The sequence below is a fragment of the Bactrocera tryoni genome, chromosome 1 (genome assembly GCF_016617805.1).
Source record: "Bactrocera tryoni isolate S06 chromosome 1, CSIRO_BtryS06_freeze2, whole genome shotgun sequence".
Lineage (NCBI taxonomy): Eukaryota > Metazoa > Arthropoda > Insecta > Diptera > Tephritidae > Bactrocera > Bactrocera tryoni.
Genome location: NC_052499.1, coordinates 25,672,695 through 25,695,891, shown reverse-complemented (window position 1 = coordinate 25,695,891; position 23,197 = coordinate 25,672,695). Strand labels below are relative to the sequence as shown.

Here is a 23,197-nt window from a genome sequence, read left to right as displayed (position 1 = left end):
ATTTTTAGTACCTTTGCTGGTATGTCATCTGGTCCAAGTGTATTCATTATTTTAAGTGTCCCTGCAGCCAGCTCAACCGGCAGCTCTTGTTTTCTCAAATAGTTTTTCTTATGTGGGAAATAAGGCATTAACATGCCTTATTATTTCATTACGCCTTTGTACCTTAACTCATGTTTAAATCGTTTCGAAACTCTTCTCAGTTTACTTTTTGCAGATTTCGACGGCACAGTTTAGCTCTTTGTGGCTTGGCCTCTGCGACAGTTTCTTGTGTAAACCCGCCCTAAGTGAAGGCACGTTCTACTTAGCTGCATAATGTCCTCAGTGTCCTCTGTCCACTGGCTAAAAACTCGAGAGAAAACCATCAGTGCAGTTCCTCCTTGACTATCAAACTCGCGAAAGACTTTAACTGAACCGTCTTGGTTAATATGCCTTCTGTAATTAAGACCTCCTGTAATAGACTCAGGATATTTAGTCTATATATAAGGGGTAATCGTTAGAAGATTTCGGTATCACAAATGACACTTTCCCTTTTCTAGCCTCAAGACCTTCTCTACAAAAACCTTTTCCATTTTGCATTTTAAATACTTCCTGAACTTTCTCCTTCCAAACAAAGAGTCGCATTTATCTTAAGGACTACCATTTGAGGGCTAAACTGATCCTCAGAAATATTTCTAGCCTAATCTGCTACAAACACAAGTAGAATAATTTTGTAAAGTTCCTTTTTATAAGAGATCTTTAATATGCCTTTAAATGTGGACCTTTCCTAAACAGTAAAACCGCGAACAAAAAGTGAATTCATGCTTCTATCAACACAGGCACATAGCTACTGATTTTATATAATTTCATTTGAAATTCGCTCCGTTCACTTTCAAGGAAATTTCAGAGAATGCCTTACCTTGTGGCTTAATAACATGTTCTCATTAATATCATCATCAAATATAATATTGAATGTTTTTTTTTTTGTGACATTGCAGTCCAGAAGTCGAAAATGTAACGAAGCCGCACTGATTTTACAAGATTATAAATCTTCAGTTGTGAATACATGAATATTTATTATAACATTTAACCAGAGGCTTGAAATAGCACTGTTATCTGCGTGTGCTTATATGTGGATCTGTCCAATGCTTTGTGGCTTCACAAGCAATTTGCAATGAATATTTGACAGTTGATGCCAGCAAACAGCAGCAAGAGCAGCAAAAACAAACGAACTTGACCACACGACGGACTTGCAACTGTGCCACAACGCTAGAACACTTACACCAAATTTCACTTAAGAAACAACAGTTAGCCAGCAGAGGAAGCTGTTATCTTAGTTATCTTAGTTATCTTAGTAGCAAGCGTTTGTATTTGTATTTGTATATACGTGGCCCTTCTCTATCTGTGCAAACCTACAACCAACGTGGTAAGCCAACATAAAGCTGGTGCTAACCAACACGCCACACACTCATTGCCGCCACTTTGCGCTGCGAATTCGCATTCCCCACGAGATAGCTACCCTTTCGGCCATTTATCTGTCTGGCTGTCGGTCATGCTTGTCTGCAGTTGTATTGAATATTTCAGTTGCCAACGTGCGCTTGTCACACCGCAACAACTTTCGAAGCCACAAACACACACACTCACTCACATATACAAGCATGTATGCGTGTGTGAGTTTGTAGTTTCCTTGGCGGCATGGAACATGATAATCTGCTTGTACGCACGGGCAAATATATTGAAATAAGCCTAAACAGTTACAACTTAAACGCAGCGCGGCAACAACAGTTCGACGGCCAGCCGGCAGTTTCGGTAGTCAGAAGCATTTACGGCCTATCGACTTTGCTGCAGACGCAACTTTCCTTGCAAAAAAAGGCAGATAACAACGCAAGCTAACACACACACATACACACGGGCTCCGCAATCGCTCGTTAATATGCGTTGCAGCGTATCGACTCCGTTGTGGCAGTACATTTGCGTTAACTACATGCAACACGCAGCTCGAAAATGGCAACACGTATACGCCATGTAGCACCGTTTATGGGTGGCCACGCTGGCTGTTGTTTGCGTCAAGTCGCTTAAATTATTAATATCTTGATTAAGTTTAATGTGCGATTTGAGGCGTAAAACCTTTAATGGGGCATAATGTTGCGAGACCGAATTGGTTTTGGGTGGCAAAAACAAAAACAACAACAAAAAGCACAAAAGCAAATAAAGTACGGGCGTTGCTTGAGGGGTGCATGGCGGCGTGCAGTCCTGCGAAAAGTGATTAGATATAATATGGTTGTATTAGTGAATTTTGCGAAATTTAATCAAGCTTCGTCGGGCTTCAATGTGTGTCAGTAAGCTGTGCTGTTGTTAAGTTCCAATAATCCTGACGTTCATTGAAGTATAGACTAAACAATGTAGAATAATCTAGAGCATGTGCGCCACTATTTTCAGGAAAGTTCTTTCAAAATTACTTTAGGAGGCCGAATCCTCTGTTGCTGACTCAGAAGACTAAGTCTATAATAGTTTAAGATGTGTTGGGCATGTGTTTTCTATTCGTAATTTTTATTTTTTTTTGTGACATAACCATGTAAGTAGAGGTCTGTCTTCATTACCAGAGCCATTGAATACATAAACTGAAAAACCGAAACCATTTCATTTCATGCCTAGTTCTTCGACGTCTTCTGTCCTACATCTGGCAAATCTTACTGACTTTTCTTGAGAATCCAGATTTTTCCTTTTCCATTGCACCCGTTTAGTTGTCGAGCATAAATTTGTCTAATATGTATGCTTTTTGGCGCGCATAATTTGTAGCCACTCCACAGTACACAAAGAGAATTTTTTGTGTTTGAAAAAGCTTCGATAGTCTCCTTTAATTTTCTATTTATCGTTTTTTTAAATGCTAATTGTGTGGTCTGCTTTTATCTGGTATTTAATAAATATATTTAAGCCATTCATTTCATTGCTTGTTGAATTATTGAAAAAAGTATGATCAAATTCAATGCTTTTTGGTTTAAATTTCAAATGCTTTATAGAAAATTTTTAAATCTCTAACGCTTTAAAGTATTGAGCAAAAAACTTTTATAAACCGTTTGAACAATTGTCCACGAAATCTTACAAATGACCAAAAATCGTATAATGCACGTAGGCAACGCATAAAACACACTCCATCACCTAAATGTATGCTACAAAATCTTAAGATGCGCATCGAATGGCATGAGCCGACCTCAATCGTTACACAGTTGCGAGTCTTCATTTAAACTGCTTTTGTAGCAATTTTCTTACGTTTATTTCTTTAATGCATTAAGTTTTACGCACGATTTGGGAAGTTTGCAGATTTGATTGACCGTTAGCTGCTACTCCACATCTTCAAAATATTTCGTACACTTTTCACGCTTTCAAAATTCATGCCGTTTCATTTTCGTGCCCTTTCCAAACCTTATCCTTATCCCAATACCCAACCACCCGCCTAAATTTCGGCTATTATTACTACACGCTGCCTACAAGTATGCAGTGAGCGCTGATTGATCTAAGCAACTTTGCGTTGAGTCACATTTTTTATTTTCTACCCTAACGCACTTCTTTCTGCTTGCTTCTCTTGCTCATGGCTCGTACTTACTTATTTTAATAATCCCACCTACATTTTTCTCTGCGGTAATTGTATTTTAAGTCGCTTTGCTGCGTATTTTTCGCTTATCGCTCTTTGTAGCATGCTTTTTGGCTTACCTTGGCGCACTGGTTTTCAACCGTCGTTTCTTCTCTGCGAGTACGAAGGGTCTTTGAATTGTTATATCATCAATTTCAATTTCGCAATCTCATCCCACACAGCAAGTCTGCTCGGTTCTTCGCACGGCTGTTGGCTCTTTTTTACCGCAATACCGAGTAAACTCACTTGAGTTGCTGTACGCTTCGGTAATGAGATGCCAAATTAAATTAAGTTGTCAATGTAATAATTTTTTGAGATGAATTTTTTTTTAGCTCTTTAACATTTTTGCGAACAGTTCTGATTTTATGTATAAAAATTGCTTACAAGAGTTTTCGCTGTTTCTTTTATCACGCTTACTCTGACAATCATACAAATTGCAACCGAATGCCGAATATTTAGGGTTGAAATTACACTTTTATATTTTGGAAAATATTTATATTTAAATCTAAATTCCTTTTATTTCTCCTTTCGTAAGCAGTGATAATTAGTAATTAAATATTATCGATGCCATAATCAAATGTAATTAAATTATAAATGCCTAAAAGTAATTAATTAAATTTTTTTGTTGTCTCAACAAGTGCTGAATATTAGTTCAATTAAAAGCCACTAAATGTAAACAAAATAATATATTTTTAATTTAATTAATAATACTTAATTATTAACTACGTTATTCTTTATGATAATGGCTTACAAATTCCATTAAACTGATATAAAAAAAATCGGAATAATCAAAAAGTAATTAAATACATTGGAAATTACTCTAAGTTCAGTTAAATTATTATTAATCCACAATTTGTTAATTAGTTACATGGAATTAGTAAAAAATAGTAACAATTCAACTGAAGTAATTCAACTTAATTAATTAAATTGCTAGTTCCACCAAATTCAAACTTAAGTAATTCAGAATAAACAAAGAGTAATTAATTACTTTGCTAATACCACAAAATTTAGCTTAAATAATTCAGAATAATCAAAAAATAATTGAATACAGTGCAAACTATCATAAATTCAATTAAATTATTAATTACATTATTTTCACACAAAAATTCAACAAATATTTTGTAAATTACATTAAATTTAATTAAATTATTCGGAATAATCATCAAGTAATTAATTGCATTGCAATAAAATTCAACTTAAGTACTTCAAAATAATCAAAACGTAATTAAATATAATATTGAAAATTCAAGTAAAGTCAACTTAAAGAATTCAGAATAACCAAAAATTAATTAATTACATTAAACAAAAAGTAATTAATTACTTTGCTAATTCCACCAAACTGAACTTCAATAACTAAAAAAATCGTAAATAAGTTAATATAATTTTTTAGCTATCTAATTAAATAATTAATTTTAATTAAGTTACCAGTTACTGTGTTGTAATGATGAACATGAACAAAATAGTTCAGTTTAATTACAAGTTATCGAAACGTATTACTAAAAATCTTCAAATTTATTTCAAATATCTCATTTACTTCAATTAATTAAGAGCAAATAAAATAACAAAAAAAAATTATTGCTAATTCCTCCTTTTAATTAAACAAAAGTAACAAAAAAAAGTAATTACATAACTTACTGATTATTTTAAGCTTTGTTTTTACTATTAACAAATGCTCATTACTATTTTTCCGTTGTAAAGTAATATGACCAACTTTTGGTTATAAAAATATATTCTATTGAGTATATACTTTAGATAACTCAATAGTAATCAAATAAATATAAAATAATACAAAGTATTAAAAAGTAATTAAAAAGTTTATGTTTGTGTTTCTCTGATTATTTCAATGGCTTTTATATATTTTTAATGAAAAATAATTAATTCTTTAACTAATTATTTTTAATCACAAATTATTATTAATTCACCGTTTATAAAAATAAATTGAGTTAAGCGCTATGATTATCAAAATGCAGCAATTTGAAGTTGCGAAAGTAATTATATGTAATGTAGGGCACAATCAAAATTAATCGAAAAGTAATGAGATATATTTTTTAATTATTTTCGATACTACTGCGATTTATTTGATTATTTGAAAATAATCATGTTATCAATTTTATTATTTCTTATTATAATTAACTACTTTTTGCTCGATTGTAAAGAAAGTCATTAGTTTAGCATTTTTTAAGCGTTAAGTATTAAAATTGCCAATTTCTTATTATAATGATACAAGCTTGGACAATAAAATAATTTCATTTAATTTTCCTAAATTATCTTGCTTCAATTTAAATAATTCTATAACAGATTTATGAAAACTAACTACAAAATATTTATATCTTTCAACTTCATAACAATTTATTTTTTATAAGTTTTAAAAAATACTGAAAATCTGAAAATTGCATCTCTTCTTCATGCTCTTGCAATAATTCAGACTTTAATTTCACCGCATGCCTCACACACCAACACATACAAACGTAAGGAGAGTAATTTAAATTTTAATAAGCAAACCAAAGCCCAGCTAAAGCGCCACTAAAGCCACTCACATGTTGTGTAAACACACACCGCGGCACACGAACACCCGCACACACAAACATGCAATGAGGAAGCGCAAAGAAATGAAAATCAAGCGAAGAAAAAACGCATTAATTTCTGCGTTGCCATTAAAATTCCGCGGAAGCCGTAGAAAGCAGTCGTAGCAGAAGCATTTTGCAATTACATTGCGAATGACAAGCGCACAAACACACGCACACTTATGCATGGCTGTGTGCCTGCGGAGGAGGGAGATGCAGAAGAGGCATGCCGCGGCGCTCAAATCTGTCAGCGACAATCTAACGAGTGCTTTGGTTTGCTCGTAGATTTTCTTGCACTTCCATTACCACCACTTGCCATGTTTGCATGTATGTATGTGTGTGTGTATTGTTGCGGCATTCTTGCTTCTTTTGCCACTATTTCCTGCTTCCGGACTTCGTGTGAGCCTTTGGCCTGGTTGCTCATTTTTGATTAATCCCCCGACGTACATTTACACTGACACGCACAGCGACATGGAACGGCGCTGTAAACATATTATCAAACACGCACATGCATACACATACTTGCACATATAAGAACACATTCATACATTTCAAGTAACGTGCAAATGTGAGTATATATGTATATAGGTGTGTGTGTGAATATTAATGTTCACAATAGCAGATAATTTTAAGTCTACACAAAACCACGTTTGTGTATATAAATATGTGCTTACCCACACATACATACATACATAAAGTCATTCATACATACATATTATATATTATAAATCGTGATTTAGCGCGCCACTTGCTCAACTCGCTGGCAGCCAAGTATAATTTGCTGTTTAGATTTATGGCAGTTTGCACAAAACGCACACACACACACAAACATGTCTATATAAGACACATATATACATATGTGTACAAGCAGCCATATCCAAGCGTTCTGCAAATACGTTCGTAGCTGTCGGGGCAAAGTGAATTAGTTGGCATCATTGTTCTTATCACGTGGCTCAGATACACACACACACACAAATTGTTAGATAAGTATGTTTGTGATTGCGTGCTACATATCGTATGCTTGTCCTAGTTGAGTTGGATTTAAAATATGAGCTTACACAATTAATGTCATTTTACATACAAACAAGCGTGCAATTATAAAACGACTTTCAAATATAATATATACCACATGCATATGTATATGTATTAAGGTGTACGTTATTTGCCAACTGATGTTTTTTTTTGCAAAAGCCATTGAGGTTTCAGTTTTCGCACTAAAAAACCTACGCTGCCAAAAGCTATATATTTTACTTTTTATATAATAATTGACATGGAATTTTGTGATCTCTTGTATTAAATCTTTTACATATCTTCATAGAAATTAAACATATAACTTTGAAAAGAATAGATTGTAATACAAAATCTAACATTTTTCGATAAAAATATATATTCTATAGTTATACTCAGTTAAATGTACGCATCAAATGTACTGTATTGGTGTAGTACACCATGACGTATGAGCAACATCACTTATAGGAATGCTCTGGTCATTTGATATACATATAAGTTTAACTACATATAATTCTTAAAACAGTATCACTATGAAACAAAAAAAACAAATCTTTTTGTTAGTGTGAAAAATATTGTATTCGAACGTCACTTTTTCAAAATCATAGTTTCACTTGCTTACTATGAAATATTAAAATTCCAATATTATAAACAATCCACGGGTTAAATTCAATATAAAGATCCTGTTTGGTTTGAATAATGTTCATAGAGCAAGAGCAGATACTTCATGGGGCGTTTGTAGAGAAACAATATATTCAGCAAATAATGGACACGCTAATATACATATGTATGTGTGTCTTATATTTGTATATAAGAACATATGCGCTTAAAAAGTTAATAAATTAAAGAGAAAGAAATAATTTATATGCAAAACACGCGTATAATCAAAAAAATTTAAATTGTTTTTGTTATTGCTTACGATTCACTACTTAATATTATTTTTATGTATTATAAACTTCTAAGCTTCCGCTGTCCAACATATCCAATTTATAACCATTTTATAACCAATATATAACCATTTTATAACCAACATATAACCATTTTATAACCAATTTAGGTGACGATGTGTTCGTAATTGTAGCGTGCCTTCTGTAAGGCTGTTTACTGTTTGCATTTCGGGAACTTAGAGCCAATTACGTTAAAGAAACTCTTTCGAAAAATATTTTTATATATATTTAAAGAGGCAGCAAGAAATATGAATACTTCTTTAAAAAGTATTTTTAATTAGCAATGGAACTGGATACCTCAAACAGTTTTAAACCTTTTTTGATTAGCACGTTCTAAGCATGATACTACCGGTTAGTGATAACTGAATTAAACAACTATTATCGATTTCATACCATAACTTTAAAATTTAATACATTTCAATATTTAAGATAATAAAATTTTATGCGTAGGTGGCAACTCTTCTCGAGACATTTTAGACATGTCATAATTAAGTCTTTGTAGTTTGATGCCCCTGTTATAGTACTTACGAAAATATTAATTTTGATTTAATTTAAATTTGTTAGCCTGTGGCAACTCTTCCTAAAATTATTGAAGACGCAAATATTTTTCAAACCCTTAAAAAAACTTTTTGTATTTTTCGTTTATTTTATCAAAATAATTTATTGAAAAACTCTAAACAGGTGGCAACTTTCAACCGTAGTCTTTGACTAATATCTTTAATTTGATATTCTTATTATAATATCTAATTTTCTTTAACAAATTATTTTTTTGACATACATGTTAAACAATTTCATTCAATTTCTTTTAAAATTTGTGATTTGTTGGCAACCCTTCTCAAAAGTAGCAACCTCCGTCTTGTTTCTCTGGCACAATAGACCCTAGGTCGTGGTGCAATCCTCACTAACTTTATTTATCAGACTAACTATTGTTTATTAGGGCTTAAACTTTTTCATTTATTTCATAAATATATTTTAATATAATTTTTGAATATGTGGCAATGCTTCACACAAATTATATCAACTGTAAGCATACTGAAACTTTATTGTACTATTTGTTGATATTTATTTTGAGTAACTCATTTAATTTATTTAGTTATTGGAATTATACTTTTCAAACAGGTGGCCACGCTCCCAAAAAATATTTTTAACATTGAACTTCCTTACATATCTTTATTTCGTGCTTTTTCCATCATTTAATTTTTTTTAATTTTCAATATTTCAGATAGGTGGCAACTTTAAAATTCTTGTTTTCTCTTAAATAATCGCTATTGGATGGCAAATATTGCACACAGTTTATATTAACTTATAAACGTTGATATATGTACATATTTGTACATACATATGTACATATTAGATACCATAAGATATATAAATCACAATAGCAAGACCCGATATTGGCCTTGTAGTTTAAAATATTTTATTTATTTTAGAGCTTACGGAAAAGTGAGATTTTTTTTTGCTTTATAAAACATAAAAATTGCTAGCTTTTAGTAAGACTTTTTTCCTTGACAACACTAATTTACAATTAATTTTTTGGTTTTATATGGCAACTCTGTTTGAAAATTTTTTTAATGAAGGATTTTTGAACAATCTTCGGATTGTTAGATCTGTGATATTCGATTCGATTGGCAATATTAATTTTGAATAATATGGCAACTCTGGTTGTATCGAGCTTAATATGGGAACTCTGTTCGAAAAATTTTTTAGTCAAGGATTTTTCAACAATCTTCTGGTTCGTAGAACTTTGACATTTAATTCGATTTGCAATATTTAGTTTGCACAATATGGCAACTCTGGTTGTATTGCATTTTTGTTTGCTTAATTATTCACACATTTTATTCAGGAATGGTTTTTATTTAATACATTTTTCTCATTTACATGTTAGCGTAAAACGTATTTGAAGGCAGTGGGCAACTCTGTCAAAATATATATGTATGTATACTTCCTTTAAAACAAGTATGCAATATAAATATAAACTAAGTTTTACAATTTTTTGTAGATATATACATAGATTAAAAATGATTTCAATAAAAAATGTATGTATAACCGTTTATTCTTCTTCTTAATTTTCAGGTAAGTCGATTGCTCTTTCTACCCGTACACTAAAATGGCAACTTTGGTAAGCTGCAACTTTAAAAATTGAGTAAAAACTAAAGACTGTCAAAATGTCTCCTATCTACCACAATCACCGATATTCAAAAAATGTTTGCATTTCCCCCAACAGCAACTTCAGTTTCTGCCACATGCGTGCAGATTTCAATTAGAGATATGAAACTGATAAATACAGTGTCATTCAGACAATAGAACTCCCAACCGAAATAGAAAATGGATAACTAAAATGAAGAGCGACAGCCATGAGAAATCTTCAAAAGACAAAATCAAATTTAATTTTTTATTCAAAACTCACGAGATGACAACATTAAATCCCTCGTTTTGCCACAAAAAGCTCGTCAAGCTTGCGCGGGTGCGGAAGTGTATTTATAGCGCGCGTGGAGGCATTATATAAGCATGTGTTTGTGTGGGAGTGTGTTTGAATGCGCGCCTTCGCTGTGTATGTATGTGTGCGTGGAGGCAGGCATAGCGAATGATTGATGAGCATTTATTATTAAATACTGTGTTAAAAGGAAGTGCCACGAAGCGCCGCAAGAGCCAGCAGCAGCCGAGAGAAGGCGGCTCTAAGCCACGTCGCGCGCCGGCAAAGTGACGAAAAATGCTTAAACAATTGACTGTCGTTTGCCACAAGAGCACACGAATGCTAAGTAGGGCAACGTCGAAAAACCTTGCGCTGCTTGTGCCTGTGTATGTATGCACATAACTGTGTGTGTGTGTGTGGAAAATGTAATTCAAGCAAATCTACTCAAAATCATTCGCTGCTATGTCCATTTTACTTTAGACACAAACACACATTTAAATACAAATTAGTTTTCAATTTGTTTGAGCGTCTGTTAAAGCAGTTAGAGTTGACAGGCGCTGCTTGAATGGCAGATGGAGATCTGAAAAAAATAAACCAAATAATGACAATGATATGGTTTAAGAAATGCATACTAAAGGTTTTGGAAGAAGGGTTTATGTTATTTGTCAAAAATATGAAAATATGGTGGAGTAATTGCAGAAAAAAAACTCTACCTGAATCTACAAAATTGAGTTTTCTATAATCTTGAGGAAAACTATAAGAAGAGAAATATTACATAACTTTTTTATTCTTCGAGTCTCACAGAGACAAATTAGACCTTGAAACAATAATGTGGAGAAACAATGGAATTAGTTTTTAGTAGAGTTTAGACTATTTCCTCTACAATCTACAGAATACAATGCAAGGTTTTCAAGTATGAATAAATGTTAAAGTATTATCACAACGAGTAATCTACTTCAGCCTTGGCTAATTGAGATTAAAGAGCATCCAAGATTTTCTGAGTTTCCCAAAACTGCACAAATGAAGGAAAAACTCAATTAGTTAAATAGAAACCGACTGTAGCTTTCGATTTCGCAGTATGAGAGATCGCAAGTGCTTGTCTCTCAAAAAGTATCTTCCATAAAATTCATGACACAACTGCCTATTATCTGCGGTACGAAACCCGAAACGTAAGAAATGGGAAGTAAGTTTAAGCCATTATGAGGCATTTACGATGCAACAGCCATCTCCGAAGGAACTGAAACATCATTATTAACACCTCTGACGAACATATTTATAGAGTTAACGCAATTTTTAGTAGTTTTAAATATAACCGTTATATGGTGAATGGGAGTGATTATCATCTTATTATGCCGATTTCTACAGTGTATGAAGAGCAACTAGAAAAATTCTAGGTCCATTTAAGTGCGGGGCCAAGCCTACTTTTGAAAAAGTTTAAAAGGCTAGATTACCCTCCCCCTTTCTTTTTTTAATTCCTTGTACCTATAAAAAGATATTTTTTTCATACTTTTTGGCTAGTTACAACCCTATACATTATTTCGATTAACGGCATTTTGTGGGCTTGACAATTTTCCGATACCGCTACATATATGCATTCCAATTCCGTCAACCTCGTTTGCATGCCAAGCAAGAGAAATCCCCTCTTCGATGACTTTCATAAGTGTAAATCGAAATTTCGAAATTTCCAGAACGGGAGTTAGCGAACCATTGTTGTGCTACACGAACTGAAACAGCATCGTCTCAGTAAACTACACAAATTTCATTGGTGGCTTGCAAGGCATTCTTCCCTTTTTTATACAAAAATTTCAAAATGCAGCGAATTTCTTCATTATTTTCAATCATTTTAGAACAGTTGTAACTTTTTTCAACTTCCCTGAACTTAATTTTTTTTTGGTTTGGTTAAATGAAGCTGAAAATCTCACCTTTCCAACACTATGGTATGACACAATGTGTTTGTTAGCACTGGAGATATACGACTGCAATTTATTAACAAAATACGAAAAGACTTCTTCGACTGCCAAATATATGTATATATCAACCAAGCTATTGTGCAACATGTTGCTAAACTATACAATATAAAACATCTCACATTTATTCAAGGTACATATTTTCATAAAAATAAATAAAAATTCTCCTATTCTTTCATTAGAACTGTATAAAAACTGACTAATTACCGCGACTATAATATTTTTATTCCTTTTCCTTTAGCTTTGTAGCTAAATCAACAATTCCCACTCTAGAAACTCGAAGCGCATTACTTTGCCTCGTTAGTCATTTCTTCAGCGCCACTTCAAGTCTGTTTACTCTGTTTTCTTATCCTTCACTCTTAAATTAAACAATAAGTGTAATCAATTATATTCATCAAATATGGAAAAAAGTTGCGAAAAATCTGCGCTGCTACTAAGCAGCCACTTAGTCCGCACTCGAGCCAAGCGCCCAACAATTTTTCAACAACCGGCTCTACACAGCCTTTTGTTTATCTTCGCCGCAGCCGAGTTGACGGCTGCAACCGCCAACAAAGAAAACAAGCAGTGAGAGAAAGCGAAAGCACGGCGCACAGAGAGAGAGGAAGAGGAAAAAAGCCAACGCCGCAGAAAAAGTTTATTTGCTTTACAAACTGTGCATTTTTCTATTTCTGGTTGATGTTTTGGTGTGTTGCCAACTTTTAGGCGGCATGCCAGGCAATGCATAACCGTTATACGGCTATCATATGTATGTTCGTTTGCTCATATGCTTTTATTGCCGTGTTTATTTTATCGCCTGCAAACGCGTTTATGTATGGTGTGCATTAGAGAGCCTCTTCATCTTCTTTTCTTAGATCTCATGTGCCTTACATGAAAGTAATTGATTTTTTTGTTTCAAAGAATTTCGTACATTGTTTTGTTGGCGCAAGGAGTTTCGATTTTTCTTCGTATTCATTGCTTATTTTCTGCAGTTGCTTTTTCTGGCAAGAGTTATAACTATAAGTATATTGCAGAATCCTAACACCACATTGAGCTTCCTAAGTGAATTGTAAAGACGTAACGTTCTGATGAAAGCTTATGTTGGAGAACTGACATTATTTCCAACCATCCAGCATGCATTGATTTCACCACTCGATTTACTATAGTATATATTGCTCAATTTGGCTCAGAGAATGCTAAGAATCAGCCTGAAGCTTCTCAGATCTTCCTAGATTTATTTAGTGAAGGCAATTAGTAACCAGCTGCGACCTTTTCTCACTGCTTATCTCTTCTTCTGAAAGCTTTTGAATTGGTCTTTTCAACCTGACAACTGGTCAAAGGTCAATAACCTTATTTAGCTCAATACCTTTAAGTCCTAAGATCCATCCTATGTACTATAAACGTGATTCCCAACTACCATACTGCTAAGCTTCTCCTTCAGTCCAGTTAAAATGAAATTGCCTAAAGTGCTGCATGAAATTGAATAGAAAAATTCGATTCGCTCTAATATACACCTCTTAAGTCGTTGACTTCAACTTAAAGTACAATTTGGCACCTTATTCCACCATCCTAGAAAATATTCTTACTTCCATTTTAGAGCCACTGGAGAGTGGTTCCTTTTAAAAGACCTCTCATAGAATACTTAAGCCTCTCGGAAGCGTCATATAACTTTTAAGATCCTAAAACTCTCAAGTATCATAAAGACGATTAAAAACATACTATGAGGTCAATGGCTTGATAGCTTGCTTTTCGAGTCGCGGGATTAAAGGACTTGAACGCAAGTACTCTCTACATTCTAAAAGAAATAGCGTCAGTTCTTAGCGTTGCAGTTCCGAGATCATTGAACCCTAACGTTATACGATGATCAGGACATAGACATTCTGGTGAAAGTTAAATCACGTTCTAATTTGAGTTTACATCAAGATGTCTCTATTGCAAGTGTTGCACCTTACTTATATTTAGTCAGAGTTCGGCGGTATCTCATGGTGTTCCGTAACTTCTCTGGTAATCAACCAGCCACCCAACGACAAAAGAAGCAAACTCCGCACCAACACACATTTCTCTACAAAAGCATATTTGTTAAAATTAGCCCCCACTTATCAATTCCTGGTGCACACTAATTCATGCCACAGATAGATTGCACCATAAAAGGCTGTACTCTCAATCTTCACTTTGCCGGCGAAGTTTAGAAGTGGCCGGATGAAGTTAAGTTGCTCACTTCTGGTTGCAGCTCACTCCGCTAAGTGGCACACTTCAATTTACTTCAGCACAGCAGCAGACGACTTAATGTGGCAGAGACACGCGCTATGGCGCTGAGACGCTGAGCAAAATTTCTGGGCAACTTGCCACGAAGTCGAGCCAAATTTAGTTAAATCATTATTATTATTTTCTTTTACTTATTTGTGGTTGCCGCACCACTTGTGTTTGCCACAAATATTGTTGTTAATGACGCTGTTGAAATTTGCGCGACATGTTGACTCTGCAAAGCTGCTCATAAAATTGATTAGCCGCCTGCCGCCTGCCGCCTGCCGCCTGCTGAGCACCGCCACTCTCTCGCTCTTTGCGAAGTTGTGCATCCATTACAGTTTGGCTATGTTATTGCGTTGCTAATTTCTGTGCCCACTTGTGGCAACACTTGACGCTGTTGTTATAGAAGACAGTATAAGCACATTGACAGAGTAAATACTTTGGCCGCTTCACTTCGCGTCTGCGCCGACTGTTCAAAAGCAAATTTCGGCAAAGTGGCCATTAAGCGGCATTTCTTCAGCACAACGTTGCCTAATGATTTTGCGCCGCCACACTTGTCGATTGCTCGGTGTGATTATGAGAGAGAGTCAGAGTCTCTTAATTGGCTCATCATGGGAATTGCTCGTTTGGGCTGACGGCACAAGCCGGTCGAGTGCGTCGAATTTGCGTCTGGTTTTAAGTGCGACAGGTATGAATTAACGCACGAATACTACAGGGTGCGCCATCTATTTTCTTGGTTTTAAAAGTTCCCTTGTATCAGAGTCTTATATAATGTAATTGATATATCTAAAAAAAAAATTTCATAATAAAATTATATTTTAAGCTCAATTCTGTCACTCCTCCCTACTCACCTCTCTTGACAACTGACTAGCATCTTAATCTAATTATCCACGGCGACAGAAGGTTTTTTATTATAGCACTGTGTATCCCGATTATGTTTTCATTGACAGCTTTTAATAGAGCCCTTATCGTTTTCTCGCATAAAACCATTAGTATGCATTTGTTTGATTTGTTGGGTTTCTCCTCCCTAATCACTTATTTTTCTTCTTGACGCATCTGAGGAGCTGTTCACCTGGCTGCTCTAGAGAAACCAAGTGTGAGCACAAGGTATCCTTGCGATATCTCTGGCAGTTATAAGCTTCAATTTGAGGCCAAGAAGGCATCGCTTATCTTAGCCTGTTTCGTCTACTTCAAGAGTCAAACTCTGCACGGGGACCTTCTCCTGCGTTCCTTTAGCAGTCAGCACGTATACCTCGTCACTTTGACTTAGGATGATGTTGGTGCGGGTGTCTCCACACTTGCACTATAGAAGGTGTGCATAAAACCGAATATGTAATCATCCCCATTCTTATTGTGAGGTAATTTTTTTAGTTCGTGAAAGGAATGTGCTTCCCAATCGAGTTGCGTTCTACTGCTTTCTATATGAAGACTTATTTAGCATATAGTGTTTCAGATGCGATGTGTGTTTCCATTTGGGGCTATACACTAGTCCAATGGTATATATCGGATATATCTATCAATATTTTCCATCAACTTAAGTGGCGACACCTGTAGAGGTAAATATATGTATGTGATGGAGTTGCGTGTGCATCACTTTGGAACGTATATTGTCTGTTCGTGTAATTGAAGATAAATAATTGCACGCATAAGCACATCTGGTTGGTCTGCAAAGAACTAGCTTCTCGATCTTAAATGCAGTGCGGATATTTTTTTTAACTTTATTTTGCCTTATAAAGGCTAAATTTAGACATCAAAATAGTTAGTGCTCCCAATGTCACTACTTTCGTTCATAATGCTAGATAGATATTCAATGTTTGGTGCCTGACCGATTGAGTTCTATGTCCCATATGTAATAGAGCTTAGCCCCCTCCGTGAGTGTATATCGAGCTTGAAACTGCGGCAAATATTGTTATAGGACATTCTAATGCATGTTCTCCAAGTGATCAATGCCCCGTAATAGTAGCTGTAAGTTTCAATATATTTTTCCTGTTCATATCTAATAAGTTCTTTTTTCTTGTCTTGTCTTATTTTGGCCATATTTACTTAGCTATCTTGCATTTAGTTATAGATATCCATCTGTTCTGAACAATTTGTTGAAATTAAGTATTGAGCTTCCTCTTGATCATACCTAGCGAGCACGAAATCATCTCTCCCTGGGATACGTTTAGAAAGATACGTCTACTTCTTCGTTACTATAAATGTTCCAGCAGTCGGGAACCAAAATAGTGAACAAACAAAGTTAACCCAGTGAGCTTAACGCCTTCCTACGCATATTGCCTACGCTTAAACTAATATTTGGCGCCGACAGAGCTAGCAATACTGTCTGGCTATTCAGTAGAACCCCACGGGCCTACTCTCTGCTAGTTCAATTTGATAGACGCATAGAGAAAAGGATATCTAGATCCTCCTAGTATACCCCGTCCCTACTTCGCGGTCCATTTGGAACCGTCGATATATATTGAGATAGTATTCTATTCTACCAGCAAGATACAATTGAGATCCAATCTAGAGAGGCGTATACATATACTACCAAGAATGTATCATTGTTATTAGAGCATCTGGGAGCATAAACGACTTCCTTAATCTACGTTCACACCAACTTGATTTAATTGGAATCTAACTACTAAGAAGTTCACTCTACCATATCTATGATCCCTTCTTCCTATATTTTATTTATAATTTTGAAGTCTATATCTTATCAGATAGTTATTTAGATAGCTATTGTTTTACCAGTGTTCCCAACAACGATGACAGTTCTTCCACCAAATAAAGAGTCATCATCATTGGGATATTATCGCACTTCAGTATATAGTAACCACATATCTTAATAAATCGAGTCCCCTCCTTGCCTTTTGCTTATAAAAATTCATCTCTTTTGGTCTTACGACAAAATTTTGCGAATTATCCTTAGCTAACAATGGGGAAGCTACTTAGTGAGATCACTCCTAAATTTGTTTTCAACTTCAATATTTCGGTCATCATCAATGAAGTCTCAACGGAAGAATCACAACAATAGAATAGATAAAGTCTTGGCTGTTTCCTGTGTCCAAGTCAGTCAAAGAATATATGTATGTTATTTATAACAGGGTTTCTCGGTTTCGGTACTCACTGTAGTCTTACGGTTTTGGGGTTTGCCACGGCGTACTTTTAATTTACTATCAAAAGTTTCAATTTGTATCAGTAACGAATGGCTCTAATGACCTCTCAGTACAGTTGCCACTCTCTGCGTCAAATTATCTAACTTGTAAATCAGTCGATATATAATGATGCATTATATCACGGTTAGCGTCCTCTTTTCAGATACGCGAACTTCTAGCCACAGGCACATGTCAGTTAAGCTCACTGACACTTTCTGAACTGAACTTAAATGTAAGCTTGTAATTTTTCCAAAAGTGAGTGCTCTATATACTTGTCTATATACTACATATACATATGTAAGTTAATATGTCAGTTGCACGCTTTCGCAACTTGTTTCCTTTTATCTTGCCGCCCACAGCTCCCTGCTCTATGCTCGTCTTCCATTCTTCATTATTCTCACTATCTTTCTAGTTTAACTTTGAATGGTTAAATAATGACGGCTTTCTTTCGCTTCGGTCTTGGAAAACTTTTGCACCGCTCGCTCGCAGTTCGCGTCTCCATTTTCGTGCGCATATGCTCGTGTCGACATACCCACACACAAACATATGTATATACGAGATGGCAACCCTATGAATGCATACTTGCGTCGACTGCCGTTAAGTGTGTTTGCGTGACGTGCAAAAGATTTTTAAATGTGAAATTAATCACTGTCTTCTGGTGTGGTTGAACTCGCAGAATTTGATTGGAAGTGATATGGATTTAAGTTGGAAATTAAATTTATTATTCTTCCTTTGAGAAAACTATTTTATGGAGAATGGATTTATTTCACACTTAAGTGCAGTTTTTAGATGTCCTTTCACTAGGGTTGAGGAGACATAAGGGGCTTGGAGTTTACACTTTTTCTGTCACACAGAAAAGTATGCAACTCTTTTAAACAATATGGAGAGCAAGTGTTTTATAGGTTAAATGTTCTCTTAAAAATATATTTAATTTAAAAAATACAAGCTTTTTTTTAATATTTTGGGTAATTTTTACAGTAGCTACTTTAGAAAGTATTGTCGTAAAAGTCTTCATCAAGACAGTCTGGTCTATTTAAAGGGTACAGACCCGGTGTTTTATACAACCAAAGCACGATGAACTCGGCAGCATTTCATAAAGTTCTTTAAAATTATTTGGACGATAATGTTTACTGATACAACAACAATAAATATTCCAATATTGATTTTTCGAAATCGTATGTACAGAAATAATTGGCCTCTAGTAAGCCTCTCTGGAGCATCTCTTGTATCTGAAACAGTGAAAACACAAACAAAGGATTAAAATTTACACTAAAAATTAACAAAAATTCAAAAGATCGTAGCCTCTAACTTTTTTGTACTTAAGTAGGATAGGGTAGGTGGTCTTTTGTCGAGGCTCTCAACTCTTTCGCCTTCAAGCGGAGGTGGCTGCCATCAAGCAAAGCGCAGCCTGCTATATAGAGGTGTGCATTCATTTTGATATCCAAGCGGCTATACTGGCTTTAAGTTCGCTGACTGTGCGCTCCAAACTAGACAATGAGTGCTTGGCCTCATTAGCAATAGCTTCAAAGTTCGTACATATTAGACTGGTCTGATTTCCCGGCTACAGCGGAATCGATGAAAACTGCAAAACCGCTAAGCTTACTCTGAAAAGCACCATTTCGCCAGTGTCATCCTATTGGAAGTGAGTCGGTTTTCCGATGTCCTCTTGCGTTCTGGGGTTTGACCTATGGACCGATAGTGAGCTCAACAAGCGCTAGTCAACAACCAGAACTTATGCGACTTCGAAATCCTCTGGCGGAGAGGCCTTCCGAACTACTGGCTTTCAGCAAAGTCAATATCCCCGTACTTCTAGATGTTCTGACTGAGCACCGTCCAATAGGATCACATGCGGTGCAGCTAAATGTTCTTTCGAACGCTCTTTTCCAAAGCTGTGGAACCGTCTGGTCACTTCCTTACCTATTTCCCGCCGTCTCCCAGAATGAACTATCTCGGTAAACACACCTCTTGGGGTACTTAGCGAAGTTGCTGGAATTGATATGTATCGGATTAGCAAATTTATGGTAATCTGAAAATTTTTAAACAAAGATGAGGTGATCCATTTTTAGATGTTTATGGGTAACACACGAATATTACTTGTCAAAGTGAGCTTCATCGACGACATTCGAACCAACCTAACCTTTTCAAAGAAATATCTATGTGAGCCAGCACTACTAAATCAAAAACTCGTCTTTATTCGACCTTATTTCCTAATTTTTTTTTGTAGTAAACTCTGTATCGTACAGCCATAATCCCGTTAGTGTTGTTGGCAAATCCAAGCTGAGCAAAAGTTTCGAAACCTTTTTCCCGCACATAATGTTTGAAAAACTTTAACTCACATAAGTCACAAGTAGCAGTAAATTTAACACCAACACACACAAATCTTTCTCTATGATAACTTTCATGTGCGAAATTTTGCGTTATCCTTTGGACATTGCACCTCACATCGTGCGGAAACCACCAAAGAATTGTCAAAACTTACACGCAAGCCCATTAAATTGAGCATATTACCGCATGAATAATTTGCAGTGATCATAACAAAAGACACACACACACGCATACACATATGCACAGGCGCCCCAGAAGAGACTAAAGCGGTGGAAATATGCCACCGGACGGGGGGATAAAGAGAGAGGAAGACAAACGAAATAAAAATGCTGAATGGAATAGCTGACAAGAAAGACTCACACGAATGACAAATGACACCATTAGGCGGCAGCGAGCTATGATATATGTTTGTTGTAATCCTAGTGTTTGCCACTGCTGTTGTTGCTGTGCTGGTTGAAGGTGGCGATGGTGTTAAATGAATGAAGTGCGAAGAAAGCAGTCACGCAATTTGCACGCACACGCACACGCTGGAAATTTATCAAACACCAACACACACACACAGAAATCATAAAAGCACTTGTCTGTGTGTGTGTGTCTCCAAATATGCGCGTGCGAATATGCTTGCCAGAAGACAGCTGAGCAGTGGCGCCGGTAGCGAGCGGCGGTAATCATGTGACGTGACACGTGGAAACGTGCTGCTGCTCCTCGAACGCCAACACCAACAACAAAGAGTCAGCTGTTGTAAGACAGTGCGCCGGCCTGCCAGTTTCGGTGGCACGTTCGTGTTAACATGACACTAACAAGAAGTGGCAGATTGTCCTTTGTGTGTTTGTTGTCAGAAGTGTCGCAGCCAACTCACCAACACATGCACAACCATACACATACACACACACACGTGGCAGTCAGGCAGTCTACTTCGTTCGCCGTAAATATTCGTTAGTTTGACACAAAAATAGCTTTCTAAGTGTTACAGTTGCTTGACACTCCATTGTTCTATTGAATTCATTCTTCGGTCCCGAGTTCTACCTCTCCCGCTTTTTCCACATTCTCTTCTAATTTTATTTTTATTTTTTCCCAGAATATCACTCTAACAATGCCAATAAAGTGTGAGTTACACACGTGACACATACATACATATGTACAAAGCATATATGTATGTGTGGGTATGAGCTCTTAGATAAGGATATCCTCCGGTTAGAGCTCATTCATAACTCATATTGTTGCGACATTGTACCGCTCCATAAGCGTAATGTCGTAAGTAATGCTCGTTACGATAATACATAATTTAGCAAACCAATTAAATCGCACACGAGACGATGTCTTTGTCTGTTTGGCTCTGCGGTAGTAATCGAAGAACGGATTTCTGATGTCATCTTGACTTCACAAAGTTCGCTAAAAAAAGCCTCCCACTGCTGCAGTAATTCCGGTTTTCACCAAGAATGAATCCTCAAACAAATTCTCTATCAGAAAATACCCGTACACTAACCTATGGCGGAAAATATCAAATATCAATTGAAAGTTGTAAGAATTAAAAATTTCAGACCAGCTATGCCGCAGATATCTTAAAATCTTTGTTCTGAGACCTTTTGATCCCCTGCAAAATCTTACACTGCTCGCCATTTGAAGCTTAAGGGTCGTTTGTTGCAAAGTTTCAAAGCTTGTGCCTTCCTTTCAAATCCTTTCAAACACTCAGTTGTGAATATGACGTTGATGATCATTTCTCGCGTACAGAAAACATTCCCCAAATAATTTTGAAAACTGCTACCGAGTTTACATGTGTTGACTGGATATATACTTGATTTAATATCCTTTTATGTAACTGAACTGTCGTAAGATTACAGTTGATGACGCTGAAATTAGAAATTGAAAATAAGAGGACTTAAAAATCCTTGAATGCTGCTTAATGAAATCCCTAGAAGGTTCATGTGCTCTTAATTCACTCTCTTCGTTACTCTTTCAAGGAAAGGAAAGTTATACCTCACATATATAAACTCTCTTAATGCTTATGAAGTAACTTATCTCGACGAAAGGTGCCTTTCGGTTCCAATCTTCAAACTGTTCTACTTTGGCGCCCGAAATCTATTAAGCAGAAAAACGATCAGAGCAGCTCAGTAGCAGATTATGGTTGAAACCATAGCCTTTTAGAGGATATACGAGTATTAGTCGCAGTTCTGTCGGTTTTATAGACTCGTTTGTGCCTAATAGATTCGAAAATGTTATGATATATTGAGTCCGGAAATGCTGTAACACCAAAAACACCCTTTATATTGTTCATTATCAAAATGTTGGATAAAGGTTTCATTTAAGAACATAAGAATACAAAGTATAGGCTGCGAGAACAGAGATTTCATACGATTTTTTTTGCTATTTGCCTTACAAATAAACTCCTTCAAACCTGTTAAGAAATTAAGTTGAAGAAAATATTAATTTTTCCAAAGCTTTTCTTCGCTTCTCATAAAATATAAGTATGTCAGTATATGCTTCAATCCCTGGAATACTTAGTAAGAAATGGGAAATAAATAAACTTTCGTAAATTCGCTATATGTAACTGAGAAGATATTTACGTACATTACAGTTATGTGTATGTATTTGTGGCAGGTTTATGTGCTAAGGAAAAGCTGAACTCTCGAATTTATGCTAAAACTATGTTGGTATATAGAGAAATACAAATATATACGTACGTGTGTGTCTGACATACAAAAACTACAAATACAACAACATGTCAGAAAAATATTATTTTATAGTTACTAGATAACTTATTGTTGCTGTTTGGCCTAGCCTGGCTTGGCTTGTGTTCGCTCAGCACATGACCGTGCAAAGTGCCTTGATACGGACGGGATAAATGCAAGACATACTTGTGCTTATATGTATGTATGTGCTCACGTGACTTGTGGCCAAAGTAAGTATTTTGTTGAGAAGTGGAAAGCAACGGGAAATTCTTGAGTACCGAAATATAAAATTGTTGCCAAGTATTCCAAACAGAACGTGGTATGAGAAATATATTTT

At 35.5% G+C, this 23,197-nt stretch overlaps 1 protein-coding gene across 4 annotated transcripts in view; it reads left to right on the top strand.

Moving 5' to 3' along the window:
- The window catches only part of LOC120766809 (dystrophin, isoforms A/C/F/G/H), a 776,746-nt gene that overhangs the window by 283,887 nt on the left and 469,662 nt on the right, over window positions 1–23,197 (top strand). The gene's annotated exons all lie outside the window — the stretch shown is intronic.